The sequence below is a fragment of the Schistocerca cancellata genome, unplaced genomic scaffold (genome assembly GCF_023864275.1).
Source record: "Schistocerca cancellata isolate TAMUIC-IGC-003103 unplaced genomic scaffold, iqSchCanc2.1 HiC_scaffold_754, whole genome shotgun sequence".
Classification (NCBI taxonomy): domain Eukaryota; kingdom Metazoa; phylum Arthropoda; class Insecta; order Orthoptera; family Acrididae; genus Schistocerca; species Schistocerca cancellata.
The window spans coordinates 7,359,403-7,380,670 of record NW_026046765.1 but is presented as its reverse complement, the minus strand read 5'-3'; positions in this window follow the sequence as shown (position 1 = coordinate 7,380,670).

The following is a 21,268-nucleotide window of genomic DNA, read 5'->3' as shown; positions in this document are numbered from 1 at the left end:
TCCTGCTATATTATGCATTTGGTTACGCATTTGGTTAAGCAGCTATTTTCGTTGTTGTTGTTGCATTGTTGGTACGACTTTCCCGTTTTGATTAGGCATCATTTGTTGAAGGTTGAGATAGTTTATTTAGGAACAAGTTATATTTACAGTTAAATTCATTGCTATAATTCCTTATGCCTTTTGTTCTCACCCTTATAAGACAAATGCGTTATTCCGTTTTACAAATTAACATTTGACTTTGACTTACCATGTTCTCCTCCAGCTGAATGTCAACCCCAGAGGGAACCCAAAATATGTAACCTGTTCAGCGTTTCTGGAACCAGTAGACTACGTCAGTCAAATATTTTTAGCTATTGAGGCCCACTCTGCAAAATGTTGGGGAGAAAGTTTACAGTTGATGTCTGGCTAGAAGTGGTAAGTACTATTTCTATAAGTTCTTGTTGTTCAGATACGTTCAGAAAATAATGCTGGACTTCACTGTTTGTCCAAAAAGTTACGAGACTAATTTCATTCCTGGCTTATTCATGACGTCAATGCAGCTACTGTTGTGGTAGCTTGAACCAACAATTGCAAACAACAGATGTCCATTCGACCGCTGAGTTGTGCGAGGGCAGTGGTAAGTGGTGGACGTGTGACGACACGGAGCCAAAGCTGTTATGTTGCAAATTGCAATGGAGCACCACCCCTAAGTAAATAAAGTTTCTCAATTTTTATTGATCCACCCTCAAAAATTTTTGGACCAACGTGGTAACTGCAGATTAACTTGCCAGGTGACCCATCTTGAGAAAACAGTCTAAACATTCCCCATGAGTTTCCATTTGTGGTGTATTATATGTGTGCTGCTGTGCAGAATTACATCGACTTCGTTCGATGTGTTGATGTGTAGAATTTTTGTCTATATATTTCATCTAATTTTTCTCACGTACATTACAATTCCGCCTTTCTGGATTTATGTTCTCTTATCAACAGCTTTCAATTCACTTAATAGATTATTTGGGTCTTTTTGGTTGAAATGTTTTTCGACGTATATGATGATTCCTTATTTCTTCAGATTGCTTCTGTAATATGAAACGGCTAATTGATAAATCCCCACATTCAAAATTTCTCTTACCTTCTTCAAACTTGTTTCAAGCAGGCTTCGTAACGAAGTAGATTTTGCTGTGATGAATTATAATAAATGTAGCCGACAATTTGATTTCCTTGGTATTAATGGGAAGGACGATTGCTCTAATATCTGTCGGTACTGTCTGTCTGAATGAAAGCGTTAACTTGTAGCAGGAATCCCTCCCTAAGCCACAGGTATTTGTACCCGCTCTGCCGTTATGTAGAGTGCAACCGAATAACTGATGAGTAAACCATCATTCTTGAATAATTTGGGAACATTTCTTCAGGCTGGTGTTCATTTTCTTCCTTTCCTAGTACTGAATAAAATTCTTCTCCCTCACAGTATCACGTCTCTTAGATACACAGAGTACATCTAGTTATACACTGTTTAAGGGCTACTCATATCTTCAGAAATAATGCATGCGAGAACGAACATAAATAAAACAGTATATTTTAAATTCTCAGGTGATTGGGTTGATGAGGACTTGAAATGGAAATCAAAGTATTGTACATCATCACAATGTTTAATCTCTTCAATAATCTTATTACAGGTAATGGAGGGCTTTGAATATGAAAATGTTCGAAGGTTTGTAACCTCCCCCTCACTCATCGACCTTAATGACAGTGAAAAATTTAACCGCATGTACCTAATGGTAATTTGGGAAAAGCAATCGTCACCCCAAGTTAATCTGTCGCTAAAGAGGGAGGAAAGGGTTACATCTAAATGAAATAAAAAATGCAAATGAAACTTTAATTTTGAAAAGGGGTAAAGTAAATAAAGAAAGTAAATGTGCAGCCATTACGTTAACAATTAACTAGTGGTAATTAGATATTTGAGATTTGGGGAAAATTACGGTCGCCAGTCCTATGGACAATTACTATAGTAACTGAAAAAGAAAGGTTATTGCACATATAATTAGCACTAGAAGCGTAGCAACTGAAGGTTGACACGTGTAGTGTGAAAACTGAAAGCTTGTCAGAAGTAATAAATTTCGCTACACTCTGACTTAATTTAGCAAAAGAATTAATAAAACCGGAAAATTGAAAGTTAATTTAGTGACTGAAATTAATAGTGAGCTTTGTTTCTGAAGCACTACGAAATTCAATAAAATAAGGTTAGTCTTGGGCTACCTCAACAATCATTTCAAAAGCTACTTGAATCTACGCAATTTTGAAATAAGAGATTTAACTTTGAACTTGAATTTAATGATTCTGAACAATTAACAATAGTAAAATTTAGTACGTACCAAGCTGAGCTGTAGTCACAGGTAAGCTAGAATATGGGAACAAAACTCGCACTCATAAATTGTGCTTGTGTAATCCAAATATTGTAGCCAGCTATGAATACATTAACTGAACTTTGAAATTAAAGCAGTGAAATCGAATGATATTACTTTAATGCTGGCGTTTGAATTTCAATGACACTCGGGTTCATTCCGGAAAAGGAAGGGACCCTGCTTGGTAGTGCAATTGGGACAATGACCAACAAATGCTCATGCTAAGTTGCTGTAATTATAGTTACGAAAATAGAACAGTTTGAAAAGCTGAGGTCTGCCATACAGTTCTAAAACTTTACGTGCTACCAGTCTTCCTTGTTGGTTGATTGAAGGTTTGAAGTCGTCGATCGAGGAGGTGGCGACAGTCACTCATTGTCGGCTGTCGCTGTTGCTGAAGCTGGATGTTGGCGCGCCTTCTTCTCGACACGGTCACCAGGCGAAATGGGCTCTTGATGTGCGCCAGCTAATGCTTCCCGTCCTCGACACCGTGTCAGAAACTATCATAGCACGTCGAGCGCAATTACATGCTGCCCAACCCGCCAAACCCCGAAAGCGCGGCAATTCACGGGAGCGTCACCCAACACACCTGCTCCACTGCACCACCCCAGCCTGACTCTCTCTGCTCTGCCCGCGCTCCACGCGGCAGAGTTAACTCTCTCAAAGATCGTGAACACTTTGGTTCTCCACACGACCTATCGATGTAATGGTTCGATAGTGTAGTTTTCCCTAGGCCAGACCGAGAGTAAAAATACAAATAATCTTTACACAACAAACCAATTATACATCGACATAAATGCATATATATACAAATAGTAAAACAATTACAATATACAAAGACACAGAAACGTCATATATTCTGGTAACAAAATAAGGAAAAAAAATTATAGTACAATACATGGAAATACGAGGATATGCATTTCCGGCGTTACAGGTTGACTTACGTGTATTAATTTAATTCTGTAGTTGTAACAATAATGTACCTATAATAATTTTTTTCTTTATGCATTTAGATAAATGTTTCTTTCTGAATTTATGTGAAATAATGTAAATATTATTTTAGATTTTTTTCTTTTCGTGTCATGTTAAAGAAACTGTACACAACTTTTGAAATGAATGTCATTACTTATGTTAGATTTTAAGCAATTTGATAACCAAAGGAAAATGTATTTAATGTTAAAACTATTGTAAAATGTGTAAATTGTAATTTAAACACTTGGTCCATACGTAGGTAATGCATTAGAATATGTGTAGTAGAAAACCTGTGGTGAATACCCTACCTGTAGGGGCGCGGGAAAAGGTGGATGCAGGCGAGCGCGGGAAAACGCACACTGGCGCGGTTCGGCACAACGGGCTCAGTGACACAGTCGGAGTTGAGTATCGGTCAGAGGAATAAGTACTGTACCGAGGAGGCTATCTAGGAAAAGTGGATTCCATTGAGCCTCGGATGGGCCGATTCCGACGACTACTTGGCATGGCTATATTCTCAGGCACAAAACTGGAAAGATTACGACGCTAAGAAGAATGAAAGTGCCGATACTGTGAGAGCCTTAGCCGTGCTTGTATGTGTGCTGTGCTGCCCACTATCTCGCTGCCCGCCATCCGCCGCAACTACGTGCACAGGTCAAACATTTATTTAATCTTTAGAAGTGTATCTGTGTGGACCAGTGTTGAAACTGTTCTAACTGTTCAATAATAACGTGACTTTTACCAGAATTGCCTTAGCCATCATTTATCCTTATCATTGACCTAGACAGGGTCCTTACCGCATATTGTGCAACCCGAGTATCCCGAACTGAAAGTTTACAGTTAGTATTAAATTATCTGCAGATCGATCTATGCTATAAAGCAGTTTGAAAGTTAGGAGTGCCAATGTAAATGTTAGTAAAGAACTACAGTGTGATTAAATTGAAAGATAAATTATGAATTGAGCTAACAATGATATTTAATTCATTTGAGATTGAAAGAATGTTAGTCAATTACTCCAGAAGCGTGACAAAAGAATAGTAATCCATAGGTTGATAATTTTGAGTGTTAATGTACCTTCAGGACTTACTAGTTTCAGCATAACGACCGTAACAGTTTCAGGGCCCCCCCCCCCCTTCTCTTGCCTATTCTTGCACATTTTGAAGTGTACTGATCAGAATTGAATAGTAAAATTAATTTCTATGTTAAACCTAAGTGTATTAGTGTTTTTTCCAATTTTAATAGTTACATTGTATGTGTGTTTTCAAAATTGCTGATTCTAGGGTAATCTATGCCCGATTTCAGTCTGATCAATATACAAAGTGCAGCTCGTAGTAATCATTGTTGTGTGGTGTTGTGTAATTTTAGCTCATCCAAATTAGTACAAAAGAAGAAAACCTTAGTTCAGTAGATTCTTTTTGGTTCTAAATTTTGCTATAAAACGCAACATTACTACGTGTCATTATGCTTGTACATGCACATACTTGTACAGGGAAAAACTCACTCAATGCCTAATTAGGCTGGCGACCGTATTATTAATCATTGGTAGTATCTACTGTGTGTACTTCTTGTCCATGAGAACGCGTAATTATACTTTACATTTGCTTGACGCATCACTGTAGTTACTGACTGAATAAGTCCGAATTGCTTCCATTAGGTACACGCGGTCAACTTATGTACTAAATCCTTGTTTACAAGGTGAAGCCCGTGAACTTATTACAGTACAGGCTTTATTGAGCTAACGCACGTCCGGCAGGGCGGTAGTGTTACACGTGGCTTCCCGGTGACAGGACATCCAGTTGTTGTCGGTTATAAACTAAAGACCGAACAGTGGATGTTCAGTGGCACGAATAGCAATAAAGTTCAGTAAATTAAACTGCAGTGTGAGTCAAGTATAATAGTGTGTGTGATTGGCATTTAATATGGACAAGAACGGGGACAGGATAGATGTGCCGAGCGAAATGGAGAATGCGGCTAGCAGTAGCAGGAGTCTACGCGGCCAGATAACAGATGGCGTTAGCGGAAGACAATTGGCGTACATACAATACCATGAACACGTCAACGAACAGATTGAAATGTCGCGATCACCTCGAACACAGCAAGGGACAAAACAGGAAGTAGAGGGTGACTTTGTAGATGATAGTGGGTACGTGAACGAATCCACTGACATATTTGATTCACCACAGATAAAGAAAGAACCGAAAGAAACTTATGAAGTAGAATCGGAACACACGGATTCCGTAGAACAAAACAGTGTAAAAATTTTGAGCATAAACGATCTATTAGAACAATTAACCAAACAAATTACAGGACAGACTGAACAGCTCAAAACACAGAATGAGCAGCTTAAAACACACGTTGATGAACAGCTCAAAACACAGAATGAGCAACTTCAAAGACAAGTTAGCACTCAGGTTAATCAGCTAAAAACACACGTTGACGAGCAACTTAAAACACAGAGCCATCAGCTCAAAACACAGAGTGATCAGATTAAAGCACAGGTTGAAGGACAGGGAATTAAAATTAGTAAACAAATAGAACAAGTAGAACAAAAGGTAGGTAATTTAAGTTCTGTGGTAAATACTCTGAAATTTGAAATTGATACTATTAACAAAAATATGGATACTATGCAGGAGGAAATTGGAAACATTAATAGTAGATTCGATGTTGAAATTCTCAACATCCAAGAGAAAGTAGAACCTCTGGTTGAAACTAAGGTAGACGAAAAAGTTTTCGGTCTTAAAACTGAGATCGTGAACGAATGTCAACACGGGATATCACAGTTGAAAAAGGTAGTTTTAGACACTGAAAGGGATTTAGATCAAAAAGTAACCGGATGTGTTCAGAATTGTGAACAAAATGCTACGAAAATTCAAGGCAGAATTTTCGATCTAGAGAGCAGAATTAAAGATAGGCCTGGTGTGGTCTGTAATGGCGCACCAATTACGAAGCTGTTAGAAGGCGAGGAACGCTTCGATCCAGCCAAGAAACATAACGGGTGGCATCCGTTAGACTTCATAAAAAATTGCGAGAGAATATTTCCTGGGCACTTGTCTGATCAGGAAAAGATAAACGTTGTAATTAGCGCCTTAGCAGGTGACGCTAAGCGCTGGGGAATAAATTTAGATACCGAACGAATGACGTTCGAAGAATTTAGGCAAAAATTTACCGAAGAATATTGGTCTGAACAGAAGCAGGACCATTTATGGCGCGAGTTTATCATGGCCAAACAGCATGATAACAGGGGCAGGAATTCTTTGAAAGATTTCTGCGAGTATTGGTACAGGAAATTGACGCATTTAAGAGGTAGAAGATCAGATGCGGAAATTATCTGGGAGCTATATAAAAAGCTTCCAGAAGATTCTAAGAGGTATGTAGGAAGCAACCATCGTAGCTTCCAAGCATTTCTAGAAAGGGTCGAAGACGAAGACCATTGGCGCGAAAGTCGTGCCAATTATCAAAATTTTGGCAACCGTAATACCCGACACAATGACGAAAGGAATGACGGCGATGGATTTCGCGTCAATGTAATACAGAGAGGAAGAGGCAGAGGAAGAGGCAGAGGAAATTATCAAGGTCGCGGTAGAGGGTATGCCGCGCAAAATAATAACGACGCGGGAAACTAATTTCCGCGAACGTTGCGGGCCAAACGGAAGCGGACAATACATACCGGCCCCGAATTAAGAAAAGATACCGGTCCGACCGTAATGTAATGAGACAGGCTAGAGACAGGCGCGAAGCGACGCAATGTGTAGTGGCGAGACAAGCGTCAGGTGCGAGCGAGCATGAGTCATATAGGCCGCACAGAATACTCCAGATTAACGGGCGAGTGGAGCATCAGAGGGCAACGGCACAGCCTAGCGGAACATCTGTTCAGAGAGAAGCAGCTAGCAATACGGCAGCAGTAGGTGCGAACGTAGCCGTAAGAGATAATGAAAATTTTACGAGTGATAATTCCGTGGCAAAGGAAACAATAGATGAGACTGTGAGTGCTCAGAGAGGTGCGGTTAGCAGTGTTCGCAATAAGGAAAAGGGCGATAATGAATTAGCAGAAGTAACTGATTGGCGTGTGCAGATCGACGATCTGTACAAGGGCCTAAAGCAATGTGAGTGGGAGGATTTTAAGAAGGAATATGAGGCGAAGAAGTTAGTTAATAGAAAGGGAAATGATAGGGGCGTCAATATAGTGACGTGGCCCAAATTTGAAGAAGGGAGAATAAATAGCGCCGCGAAAAGTACGCGTGCTGCCGATAAGGGGAAGGTTAATGATAGGAAGGATTTGGAGGATGAAATCCTCAGCATTGACGAAGAAATAACTTCTGCTAACAATCCGCCAATAGTGCAAGCTGCTACCGAGAGGCACCGTGGAGAAGGGGCAGATGATTACATGAAAGTAATTAAAGTCCACGAGGATTACACCGAATATGAAGTCACAGTAGAGGTAAATAAAGCTGATGATGAGGCCGTTTCACCAAAAGAGGAGATTGAATTAAAATCTAAGCCTGATGACAATACCGAGGAAGAACTTAGTGCCTGTCTCAGAAAAGCCTTTATGTTAGAACCTGATAGCGATCCGGAATGGTCGGATTCCGACGATAGTTCAGATGATGAAATATACGTAAATACAGACAAAATTGAATATACTAGCTTTCCCTGTTGTGCAAAAGTAGCGTACTTAAATGAATCTGATGTGGAGGAAGAAAGTAGTGATGACTCTAGTGAAGATGTATTTTTCGGGGTAAAAGAAAGTGAATATACTTTTACCGAAAGAGGGTATGAAAAAATCAGTGAAATCAAAGGGGATGTAGTTAAGTACGATATTGTACCTAACAATGACGAAGTGTCAAAACAGAATCCAGATGTTGTGACTGAACAAAGAAAGAAAGAGCCGCCTGACGACTCAGTGTTTATTTTGCGAAGAGTTCAAGTGAGCAAAGACTTTGAACTTCAGAGGCCTAAGAAGCCACCAGACTTGAGTGACTGTTTTATGAACCATAAAAGACTGCCTTGTTAATAAAGAGACGAGCAGGGGCAGGATGCTGTATTTGTAGATATTATTAATATTATGCATTACTTGATTGCTACTATAGCTCAGTGTTATCTGAAATTGAATTATTGTTTTGTTGAATTAGAGCCTGGGGCAGATTCACATCGGATTTGAGAAAGTCATGAACACATTACATCACGAAACTACAGGGTTCCCACCGGAAGAAATTTTGTTAGGTAAAAGTAGTAAAAGTTTAATTGAAGAAAAATTAGAGTTTCCACCTTGTACAAGTTTGGGATTGAATCAAAAGAAAGAATTGGTAATAAAAAGGGCAAAGCAAAGAGCCGAATCTAGATCTAGAAGACACGATAAGAATCTAAAAGTTTCAAAATTTAAAATTGGAGATCATGTTCTTCTAAAAACCCACGAAAAGTCTAGTGAACTAAACCATGAAATTTCAAAATTTAAATATATCTATAATGGACCATATATAATACAGAACATTCCACACGAAAATGCTTACTACGTAATCTACCCAAAATCCAAAAGACCTTTAGGTGTAAGAAATATAGTGGATCTGAAACTATATGTTCCCAGAAACGAGTAATTGTGCTGTATCTTATGCTGAACCCAAATTGTTTCAAATGTAACTAATCTTTGTAAATGTCTGTATTCCATTGAAAGTGTACTAATGTAGTTATGTGAGTTTCAGATTACCAATTGTACTGTAACTATAAAAATGTACGGAGGAAAGGACTGAAAGGAAAGGATAAATGCTTTCAGACAGATAAAAGATGGAACTGTCTAAAATGAAAATGGGCAGTGTATGAACCATAATATGAAGGACTGCCAAATACCAATGAGGGCAGATAAATAGTCGATGGAAAATAGTAGATGTAATCCAAAGGATGTGACAATATGAAGTGAAATGGACTGCCCAAATCCACATAATTGGCAGTAAATATGTGTAGTTAATTTTCTGAAAATTTGGTGTGTGTGTTTTGTTTAGTAAATTAAGAACTGGACTGCTATTCAAAGCAAGCAGCGACAAATTATCTTATAGTATATAAGGAATATGCATTTGGTTTTGTAGTTAAATATTTGCATTCCAGAATTTTAAATTATTTCGTTAAGAAATTTGGGAAACAATGATTAAATTGCTATTTTAGTAATATTTAAATGGGAAGTTGGACTGTGCAAAAGGCACTTAAGTAAATAACAAGAATTTGGCCTTGATATATTAAAATAGTGTGAACCTATACACAGTGAGAGGAAGGGAATATGTAGTGTAAAGCTTCCTGAACTTTTACGTAAAGATTCAGAACCAGTGTATCATTGTTAAATTTAGTGTTCCCATAAAATTTGGACTTAAGAAAATTTTCTGGAAACAGGGGCATGTGTAACAATAATGTACCTATAATAATTTTTTTCTTTATGCATTTAGATAAATGTTTCTTTCTGAATTTATGTGAAATAATGTAAATATTATTTTAGATTTTTTTCTTTTCGTGTCATGTTAAAGAAACTGTACACAACTTTTGAAATGAATGTCATTACTTATGTTAGATTTTAAGCAATTTGATAACCAAAGGAAAATGTATTTAATGTTAAAACTATTGTAAAATGTGTAAATTGTAATTTAAACACTTGGTCCATACGTAGGTAATGCATTAGAATATGTGTAGTAGAAAACCTGTGGTGAATACCCTACCTGTAGGGGCGCGGGAAAAGGTGGATGCAGGCGAGCGCGGGAAAACGCACACTGGCGCGGTTCGGCACAACGGGCTCAGTGACACAGTCGGAGTTGAGTATCGGTCAGAGGAACAAGTACTGTACCGAGGAGGCTATCTAGGAAAAGTGGATTCCATTGAGCCTCGGATGGGCCGATTCCGACGACTACTTGGCATGGCTATATTCTCAGGCACAAAACTGGAAAGATTACGACGCTAAGAAGAATGAAAGTGCCGATACTGTGAGAGCCTTAGCCGTGCTTGTATGTGTGCTGTGCTGCCCACTATCTCGCTGCCCGCCATCCGCCGCAACTACGTGCACAGGTCAAACATTTATTTAATCTTTAGAAGTGTATCTGTGTGGACCAGTGTTGAAACTGTTCTAACTGTTCAATAATAACGTGACTTTTACCAGAATTGCCTTAGCCATCATTTATCCTTATCATTGACCTAGACAGGGTCCTTACCGCATATTGTGCAACCCGAGTATCCCGAACTGAAAGTTTACAGTTAGTATTAAATTATCTGCAGATCGATCTATGCTATAAAGCAGTTTGAAAGTTAGGAGTGCCAATGTAAATGTTAGTAAAGAACTACAGTGTGATTAAATTGAAAGATAAATTATGAATTGAGCTAACAATGATATTTAATTCATTTGAGATTGAAAGAATGTTAGTCAATTACTCCAGAAGCGTGACAAAAGAATAGTAATCCATAGGTTGATAATTTTGAGTGTTAATGTACCTTCAGGACTTACTAGTTTCAGCATAACGACCGTAACAGTTTCAGGGCCCCCCCCCCTTCTCTTGCCTATTCTTGCACATTTTGAAGTGTACTGATCAGAATTGAATAGTAAAATTAATTTCTATGTTAAACCTAAGTGTATTAGTGTTTTTTCCAATTTTAATAGTTACATTGTATGTGTGTTTTCAAAATTGCTGATTCTAGGGTAATCTATGCCCGATTTCAGTCTGATCAATATACAAAGTGCAGCTCGTAGTAATCATTGTTGTGTGGTGTTGTGTAATTTTAGCTCATCCAAATTAGTACAAAAGAAGAAAACCTTAGTTCAGTAGATTCTTTTTGGTTCTAAATTTTGCTATAAAACGCAACATTACTACGTGTCATTATGCTTGTACATGCACATACTTGTACAGGGAAAAACTCACTCAATGCCTAATTAGGCTGGCGACCGTATTATTAATCATTGGTAGTATCTACTGTGTGTACTTCTTGTCCATGAGAACGCGTAATTATACTTTACATTTGCTTGACGCATCACTGTAGTTACTGACTGAATAAGTCCGAATTGCTTCCATTAGGTACACGCGGTCAACTTATGTACTAAATCCTTGTTTACAAGGTGAAGCCCGTGAACTTATTACAGTACAGGCTTTATTGAGCTAACGCACGTCCGGCAGGGCGGTAGTGTTACATAGTGACTTACGGAATCATATTCTGGGGGAACTCTTCACTGAGGAAGACTGTGTTTGTTACAAGAAAGAACGTTATTACTATAGTAACTGGCGTGCGCAGTAGAGTCTTTTCTAGACAGTGCTTCAAACAGTTGGACTTACTGGCAACAATGACATACAACCCTTTCTACCTCATCAACTAAAAACCGGAATTTGAAAACAGTAAAATTCATAAATATAATTACAGAAAGTGAAATGACTTCTAGTGTTCGTCTCTCAACCCTTGTGTGGCCCAGAATAAATCGGGCAACCAGCCAGGCTGATGATTAAATGAACAGACCGGATGACTAATGCATCAAAACACGATAGAAAAAATTTGTGGCAGAACTTTAACGAAAGCACGGACCGGCTGACAGGACACGCTCTGAGAGGTGAGCAAATAGTCATTCTGGTAACGAGGCGGGGTACCAAATGTAAGAACTGTAAGTGCGCTCAGGGCCTGAGTGGCGTAAACATGTTGAAATGGATGTAGGTTGCAGTAGTGATGCAGAGATTATCATGCTTGCACTGGACAGACTAGTGAGTCTTGGGACTGAAGACCACACAATTCTACAGCCAGCCATAAAATTTTTACGTAATGAATCTAATAGACGATGATATTACCTTTAAACAGAAACTGAAACATCTCCTTCATAGTCCCGTAGAGGAATTCTTGAATACCTAATACTGTGGTGTGTGTGTTTGTGTGTGTGTGTTAGTGTGTTAGTGTGTGCGCATAGATGTCTGAACGATAGTTTAATGTGAAGATATAGACACTGTACAAACGAAGACATTGTAATCATCAATGATGTATCCAAGGAGGACCTCATCTCAGCTGCGTGGCTGAAAGGAGGTATGCCATGGCTACGTTGTGGACTATACAAGTTGCGTCTATTTAGCCACGCAGACGGAATGGCGTTCTCCTTACTCGTCTTCACATAGACCACAGCTTTAAGACGCGTTGATGCCTGCTCCGGCGAGAGAAGCCGCCAATGTGCCGTGCTTGTGGCACACAGATCACTTTGCGCCACACTTTACGAGAATTTTACTTTCCCACTAAAAGGGTGACAGCTCATTTTCCTTCTATCTTAATCGACAATCAAGAGATTGCGGTACGACTTTTAATGTTTTTTGAATTGTCCTACTTGTTTCTCAAAATTATAGGTCTATTGTTTTAATGTACTGTCAGGTTGCCTGGCTTATCCATGTTTTTGTGCGTGATGAGCCAACCACATAATCTAGTGAATGTAACTTAGTTTTCCTCTCGTCCTACTTAGATTTGCTTGACAGTTTTAGATCATATGAATAACTGTAACGCTATTTTCCATGATGTGCACTAAAGTGAGAGCTCAGTTGATCATCGGTGAGAGTTCTATATTGTGAATGCCATTTTATCTCATACTGGTTTTTATCTCATTCCTCTCATTTTGTCTATTTTAACATCATTCGTTTCTACTTATGTAGTATGGTCACTGATCCTTCGTTGTTGAGTGCCTTCAACCCACAAACATACACACACACACACACACACACACACACACACAAACACACACACACACAGACTGTAGTCCATTGATCGTGACCGGGCCTAATATCTCACGAAATAAGCATCAAACGAAAAAAATACAAAGAACGAAACTTGTCTAGCTTGAAGGGGCAAACCAGATGGCGCTATGGCTGGACCGCTAGATGTGTGCGGCCATACGTCAAACGGATATCAACTGCGTTTTTTTTTAAATAGGTACCCCCATTTTTATTACACATTCGTGTAGTAGGTAAAGAAATATCAATGTTTTAGTTGGACCACTTTTTTCGCTTTGTGACAGATGACGCTAAGTACGTGCTATCACGTAACATTCCGCCAGAGGGGACGGTATTTGCTTCGTGATACATTACACGTGTTAAAATTGATCGTTTACCAATTGTGGGAAGGTCGATATCGTGTTTATGTATGGCTATTGTGATCAAAATGCCCAGCGGGCGTGTGCTATGTATGCTGCTCGGTATCCCGAACGACATTATCCAAGTGTCTAGGCCGTTCGCCGGATAGTTACGTTATATAAGGAAACAGGAAGTGTTCAGCCACACGTGAAACGTCAACCACGACCTGTAACAAATGGTGATGTCCAAGTAGTTGTTTTAGTTGCCGTCGCGGCTAATCCCCACATCAGTAGAAGACAAATTGCGCGAGAATCGGAAATCTCAAAAACGTCAGTGTTGAGAATGCTACACCAACATCGATTGCACCCGTACCATATGTCTATGCACCAGGAATTGTATGGCGACGACTTTGAACGTCGTGTACAGTTCTGAAAATGGGCACAAGAGATATTACGGGACGATGGCAGATTCTTTGTTCGCGTTCTATTTAGCGACGAAGCGTCATTTACCAACAGCGGTAAAGTAAACCGGCGTAATATGCACTATTGGGCAACGGAAAATCCAGGATAGCTGCGACAAGTGGAACATCAGCGACCTTTGCTGGTTAATGTATGGTGCGGCATTATGGAAGGAATGATACCTGGACCCCATTTTTTCGATTGCAGTCTAAATGGTGCAATGTACGCTGATTTCCTACGTAATGTTTTACTGTTGTTCCTACAAGATGTTTCACTGCAAGACAGAATGGCGATGTACTACCAACAGGAAGGATGTCGGGCACATAGCTCGCGTGCGGTTGAAGCGGTATGGAATATCATATTTCATCACAGCTGAATTGGTCGTCTAAGCACCATACCATGATCCGCGCCGGCCGGAGTGGCCGTGCGGTTCTAGGCGCTGCAGTCTGGAACCGCGAGACCGCTACGGTCGCAGGTTCGAATCCTGCCTCGGGCATGGATGTGTGTGATGTCCTTAGGTTAGTTAGGTTTAACTAGTTCTAAGTTCTAGGGGACTAATGACCTCAGAAGTTGAGTCCCATAGTGCTCAGAGCCATTTGAACCATTTTAGCATGGTCCGCAAGTTCACCGGATCTGACTTCCCCGGATTTATTTCTTTGGGGAAAGTTCAAGGATATTTACTATCGTGATCCGCCGACAACACCTGACAACATGCGCCAGCGCATTGTCAATGGATGTGCGAACATTACGGTAAGCGAACTACTCGCTGTTGAGAGGAATGTCGTTACACGTATTGTCAAATGCATTGAGGTTGACGGACATCACTTTGAGCATTTATTGCATTAATGTGGTATTTACAGGTCATCACGGTGTAACAGCACGCGTTCTCAGAAATGATAAGTTGACAAAGGTACATGTATCACATTGGAACAACCGAAATAAAATGTTCAAACGTACCTACGTTCTGTATTTTAATTTGAAAAACCTACCTGTTTCTAACTGTTCGTCTAAAATTGTGAGCCATAAGTTTGTGAATATTACAGCGCCATCTACCCAAAGCTAAAAAAGTGGTCCAACTAAAACATTCATATTTCTTTACCTACTACACGAATATGTAATAAAAAATGGGGGTTCCCATTTTTTAAAAAAAACGCAGTTGATATCCGTTTGACCCATGGCAGCACCATCTAGCGGGCCAACCATAACGCCATCTGGTGTCCCCCTTCAAGCTAGACAAGTTTCGTGCTTTGTAGTTTTTTTCGTCTGACGCTTATTTCGTGATATATATTATGTATATATGCCTCGACGGCCCAAAAATTACAAGAAAAAATGAAGAAACGATAGAGCGTAGGTTTTGTGGACTCTCTTACATATGGAAGTTTAAATTGGTCCTGGAGGCGTGTTGAGATTGTCGATGTGGTTAAGGCATTAGGTAGCGATATGAGGGTAATTCGGCTTCGAGTCACGGTCCGGCACATATTTTCATGTGTCCGAAACAGCTGGACTCAATTGGGATTTGTAAAATGAGAATCAAATTCGTAATATTTACTACAGCTGTAATCGTCAGAACAGTGTTTGTTCATGCATGTCTGAATGACGTAATGTGAAGACACAGACACTTTGTTAACCCACTTTGCAGCAATCAACGATGTATCGATACCATTATAAATGACATAAAAATATTTGTATTTCCTTGTACGGGAATCATGAAACGTGCGAGCGTAGGGACTGTGGACTCTGTGAAATACGGAACTTTCTGGAGGTGTCCTCGGACAGTTGAAACTGTTAAGGCGAAAATTCGCGATATGCGGGAAATCCGGCTTGATGTCCCAGTCCGAGAAAAATTTTCAAGTCTCACAAACAGCTGACATCAATCCGCATACGTGAAAATATTCAAATATGTGTGAAATCTTATGGGACTTAACTGCTAAGGTCATCAGTCCCTAAGCTTAGACACTACTTAACCTAAATTATCCTAAGGACAAACACACACACCCATGCCCGAGGGAGGACTCGAACGTCCGCCGGGATCAGCCGCACACTCCGTGACTGCAGCGCCTTAGACCACTCGGATAATCCTGCGCGGCCTCGGATACGTAAAATGCGAATCCATTTCGTAATTGTCATAACGAAAATGTATGTCATCGTCTATGGTAAACATGTTGCCGAATTTCCCATCACGGAAGTGTGTCATAATTGTAAGCTAACCGATTCAGTCCACATTATAGTGATTGAACACGATTATGATGCGTGTAACATGAAATAACTTACCAAGTAACGGTCGAAAAGGTAAAACATACATACATAGGACAGAAAATCACTTAGGAGGCAGAATGTGGTAACTTCATTCTCTGCCCTAAGAATGGAGTCCAAAATGACTGCAGGAATCCTCTGAAGCCACCTGTGTGGAATTGCGTATGATGGATATAAAGCGGTAGCAAAATAGCGTCGTAGCGGGGAGCCTGCGTGGCAGGTGCCCCTGCTGCAGGACGTCTGCGAGGTCCCTGAGCAGACGTGGAAAGGGGGAGGTGGACTAGAGAGAGAGAGAGAGAGAGAGAGGACGGCAGGGAGTGAGGTGGACGGGAGACAAGAGCGGCAGCGGTTTTATGTGGAAAAATTGCTGCGGCTTTCAGCGTGCCGCGGTAAATTGTCGTTGCTGCGCGCCTGCTACTGCTTATAAAGATAAATGTTGGCTGTAATAGCGGTTCCAGAAGAGCGAAAAGGCCGAATATTATTTGTGAGTGATGTATTGGGTGAGCTGACAGCATGGGGCAGTCTCCCATTGGAGTACACGCCCACCGTCCAAGAAAGTGACTGTTTCTTTTGGGGGTCAGGTCAGCTCCAGGGCGGCGCCCTTCTTCATATATGTGCTGCGACTCTGCTGCACGAAGGATGATGTCAGAGTCATGAGTAAGTTAAAACCGAGCAGGTAGTGAATCTCTGTCACCCTTGATTACCGCTAACAGTAACTGTAAAGCGCAGAAAAATCATGACGGCGGCTCGTATAACAGCAGCGAAATTTTGGAGAGACTGTTTTTGAAGTTGACGTGGTGCAATTATCTGTAAGAACTTCGTCCTACACGACAAAGGCCGTGATACAAACTTTATTTATATTACTGAGCGGAACGGACCACTTGGTGTTACACGCTCTTGCCGTTCGATAGCGAACGCACGCAGTGCATGGAATATAGCGCAGAAATCAGTCTGCCATTCGCTAACACCTGAGTCATGTAGCTGCTGAATTTGTGTTACAAAGAAATTTCAATGGTGTTTAAATGTCGAAGGTGGTGGACGATGTACTTTTCAGCATCGGTTTGTTCAAATGTTTCAAATGGCTCTGAGCACTTTGGGACTCAAAATCTTAGGTCATAAGTCCCCTAGAACTTAGAACTACTTAAACCTAACTAACCTAAGGACATCACACACACCCATGCCCGAGGCAGGATTCGAACCTGCGACCGTAGCAGTCCCGCGGTCATCGGTTTGTAATGTTGAAGTTAAGAAGTAGTACTATTACAGTATTACACTACTGGCGATTAAAATTGCTACACCACGAAGATGACGTGCTACAGACGCGAAATTTAACTGACAGGAAGAAGATGCTGTGATGTGCAAATGATTAGCTTTTCAGAGCTTTCACATAAGGTTGGCGCCGGTGGCTACACCTACAACGTGCTGACATGTGGAAAGTTTCCAATCTATTTCTCATACACAAACAGCAGTTGACCGGCTTTGCCTGGTGAAACGTTGTTGTGCTGCCTCGTGTCAGGAGGAGAAATGCGACTTTGATAAAGGTCCGATTGTAGCCTATCGCGATTGCGGTTTATCGTATCGCGACATTGCTGCTCGCGTTGGTCGAGATCCAATGACTTTTAGCAGAATATGGAATCGGTGGGTTGAAGAGGGTAATACGGAACGCTGTGCTGGATCCCAACGGCCTCATACCACTAGCAGTCGAGATGATAGGCATCTTATCCGCATGGCTGTAACGGATCGTGCAGCCACGTCTCGATCCCTGAGTCAACAGATGGGGACGTTTGCAAGACAACAACCATCTGCACGAACAGTTCGACGACGTTAGCAGCAGCATGGACTATCAGCTTGGAGACCATGGCTGCGGTTACCCTTGTCGCTGCATCACAGACAGAAGCGCCTGCGATTGTGTACTCAACGACCTGCCTGTGTGCACGAATGACAAAAGTCATTTTTTCGAATGATTGCAGGTTCTGTTTACAGCACCATGATGGTCGCATCCGTGTTCGGCGACATCGCGGTGAACGCACATTGGAAGCGTGTATTCGTCATCGTCATACTGGCGTGATGGTATGGGGTGCCATTGGTTACACTTCTCGGTCACCTCTTGTTCACACTGACGGCACTTTGACAGTGGACGTTACATTTCAGATGTTTTACGACCCGTGGTTCTACCCTTCGTTTGATCCCTGCGAAACCCTACATTTCAGCAGGATAATGCACGACCGCATGTTGCAGGTCATGTGCGGGCCTTTCTGGATACAGAAAATGTTGGACTGCTGCCCTGGCCAGCACTTTCTCCAGATGTCTCACCAAATGAAAACGTCTGGTGAATGGTGGCCGAGCAACTGGCTCGTCAGAATACGCCATAATTACTCTTGATGAACTGTGGTATCATGTTTAAGCTGCATGGGCAGCTGTACCTGTACACGCCATCCAAACTCTGTCTGACTCAATGCCCAGGCGTATCAAGGCCGTTATTAAGGCCAGAGGTGGTTGTTCTGGGTACTGATTTCTCTGGATGTATGCACCCAAATTGCGTGAAAATGTAATCACATGTCAGTTCTAGTATAATATATTTCTCCAAAGTATACCCCTTTATCATCTGCATTTCTTCCTGGTGTATCAATTTTAATGGCCAGTAGTGTATATTAGTATTATTGTAAGATGCGTGAAATGTTTTCGCAGCTACGAATATGCAGTGTGATTTTTTCCGCCGTGAACAAACTCTAGGGACTGATCGATCAGAACTTATGTCAGGAACTGAATGGTTTTAAAGGTAGAGGCCATATATACTGTCATACTTTGTTACAGGAACTGCGGTTTAAAACGCTGTGTACAAAGCAGCCAAGTTATAGTATGCATGGTGTCCTCATAGAGGATGCTACTGTTCCTCATACGTCATGCCCCACCGCCCTATCTTGCCGTAAACATTCGTAATGTTTAGTCCCATTAACTTCTCTTGCTTACTCATCTTGTAGTGGATGTGATACAGTGTTGTCCACAATGGATCCGTTTTCGAATAGAGAGCTTGCCGACATAGTGTTTAGTTACAGAAAGGCAAATGGCAACGATCGGAGGGCATAAACGAAGTATCAGGTGAACTATCTCCGCGGACAATAATCACAGCATTCAATGTCTGCAACAGTGTTTCGCCATTTGTCTGAGAAAGGTGCGTTCCAGGACGCATGAAGGACGTACTCGAAACGTTCGGACATCAGACTTGCAGCAACATGTTATTAATACTGTGGAAGGCGATCGCCATGTCAGTACCATGCAGCTGACTCTCCGGTACAGGGTACGTCAGACGACCGTGTGGAACATTCTCCATAACAATAGTTACAACTCTTATCAATTACACCTTGTGCATCGCTTACTAGCAATACACTTTCCACATCGGGAGCAGTTTTGCCACTGGTTTCTTCACCAGGCAACCACTGTTCTGGGCTTTGTGTCATCCACCTTATTTAGAGATGAGGCCACTTTTACGCTGAGTGGTATCTTCAACTTCTATAAGTCATCTGTGCGATAGTATGCAGAACCCAATGATATGCTGACAGCGAATCATCAGCATCGGTACTGTAATGTGTGGGCCGGGATAACTGGCGACCATATTTCGGGACCAGTCTTCCTTCCCCGTCGCCTAACAGGCCTGAACTGTCGGCCTCTCTTTTGCGTAACTTTACCTCCCCTGCTGGAGAATGTGTGTGTGAAATCTTATGTGACTTAACTGCTAAGGTCATCAGTACCTAAGGTTACACACTACCTAACCTAAATTATCCTAAGGACAAACACACACACCCATGCCCGAGGGAGGTCTCGAACCTCCGCCGGGGCCAGCCGCACAGTCCATGACTGCAGCGCCTAGACCGCTCGGTTAATCCCGCGAGGCTTTGCTGGAGAAAGTGCCATTGATAATTCGAAGGATTATGTGGCTGCTGCCCGATGGTGCTTCACCCCACTTCACCGTTAACGACCGCATGCATCTCAATCCTGTCTCCCTGGTCTATGTATCGGACGATGGGGTACAGTTGCATGGCCCGCTCGTTCACCAGATCTCAACCCGTGCTATTTCTGGTTATGGGTCCATCGCAAAAGTATTGTGTATGTAGAGCCCAAACCAGATGTGGATATGCTGGAGCAGCGTATCCATGTTGCATCTACATCTGCAAGACTACTCTGCAATTCACATTTAAGTGCTTGGCAGAGGGTTCGTCGAACCACAATCATACTATCTCCCTACCATTCCACTCCCGAACAGCGCGCGGGAAAAACGAACACCTAAACCTTTCTGTTCGAGCTCTGATTTCTCTTATTTTATTTTGATGATCATTCCTACCTACGTAGGTTGGGGTCAACAAAATATTTTCGCATTCGGAAGAGAAAGTTGGTGACTGAAATTTCGCTAATAGATCTGGCCGCGACGAAAAACGTCTTTGCTGTAATGACTTCCATCCCAATTCGCGTATCATATCTGCCACACTCTCTTGCCTACTACGTGATAATACAAAACGAGCTGCCCTTTTTTGCACCCTTTCGATGTCCTCCGTCAATCCCACCTGGTAAGGATCCCACACCGCGCAGCAATATTCTAACAGAGGACGAACGAGTGTAGTTTAAGCTATCTCTTTAGTAGACATGTTGCATCTTCTAAGTGTCCTGCCAATGAAACGCAACATTTGGCTCGCCTTCCCCAAAATATTATCTATGTGGTCTTTCCAACTGAAGTTGTTCATAATTTTAACACCCAGGTACTTAGTTGAATTGACAGCCTTGAGAATTGTACTATTCATCGAGTAATCGAATTCCAACGGATTTCTTTTGGAACTCATGTGGATCACCTCACACTTTTCGTTATTTAGCGTCAACAGCCACCTGCCACACCATACAGCAATCTTTTCTAAATCGCTTAGCAACTGATACTGGTCTTCGGATGACCTTACTAGCCGGTAAATTACCGCATCATCTGCGAACAACAGAGGAAAGTCCACTGGACCTGACGGGATACCAATTCGATTCTACACAGAGTACGCGAAAGAACTTGCCCCTCTTCTAACAGCCGTGTACCGCAAGTCTCTAGAGGAACGGAATGTTCCAAATGATTGGAAAAGAGCACAGGTAGTCCCAGTCTTCAAAAAGGGTCGTCGAGCAGATGCGCAAA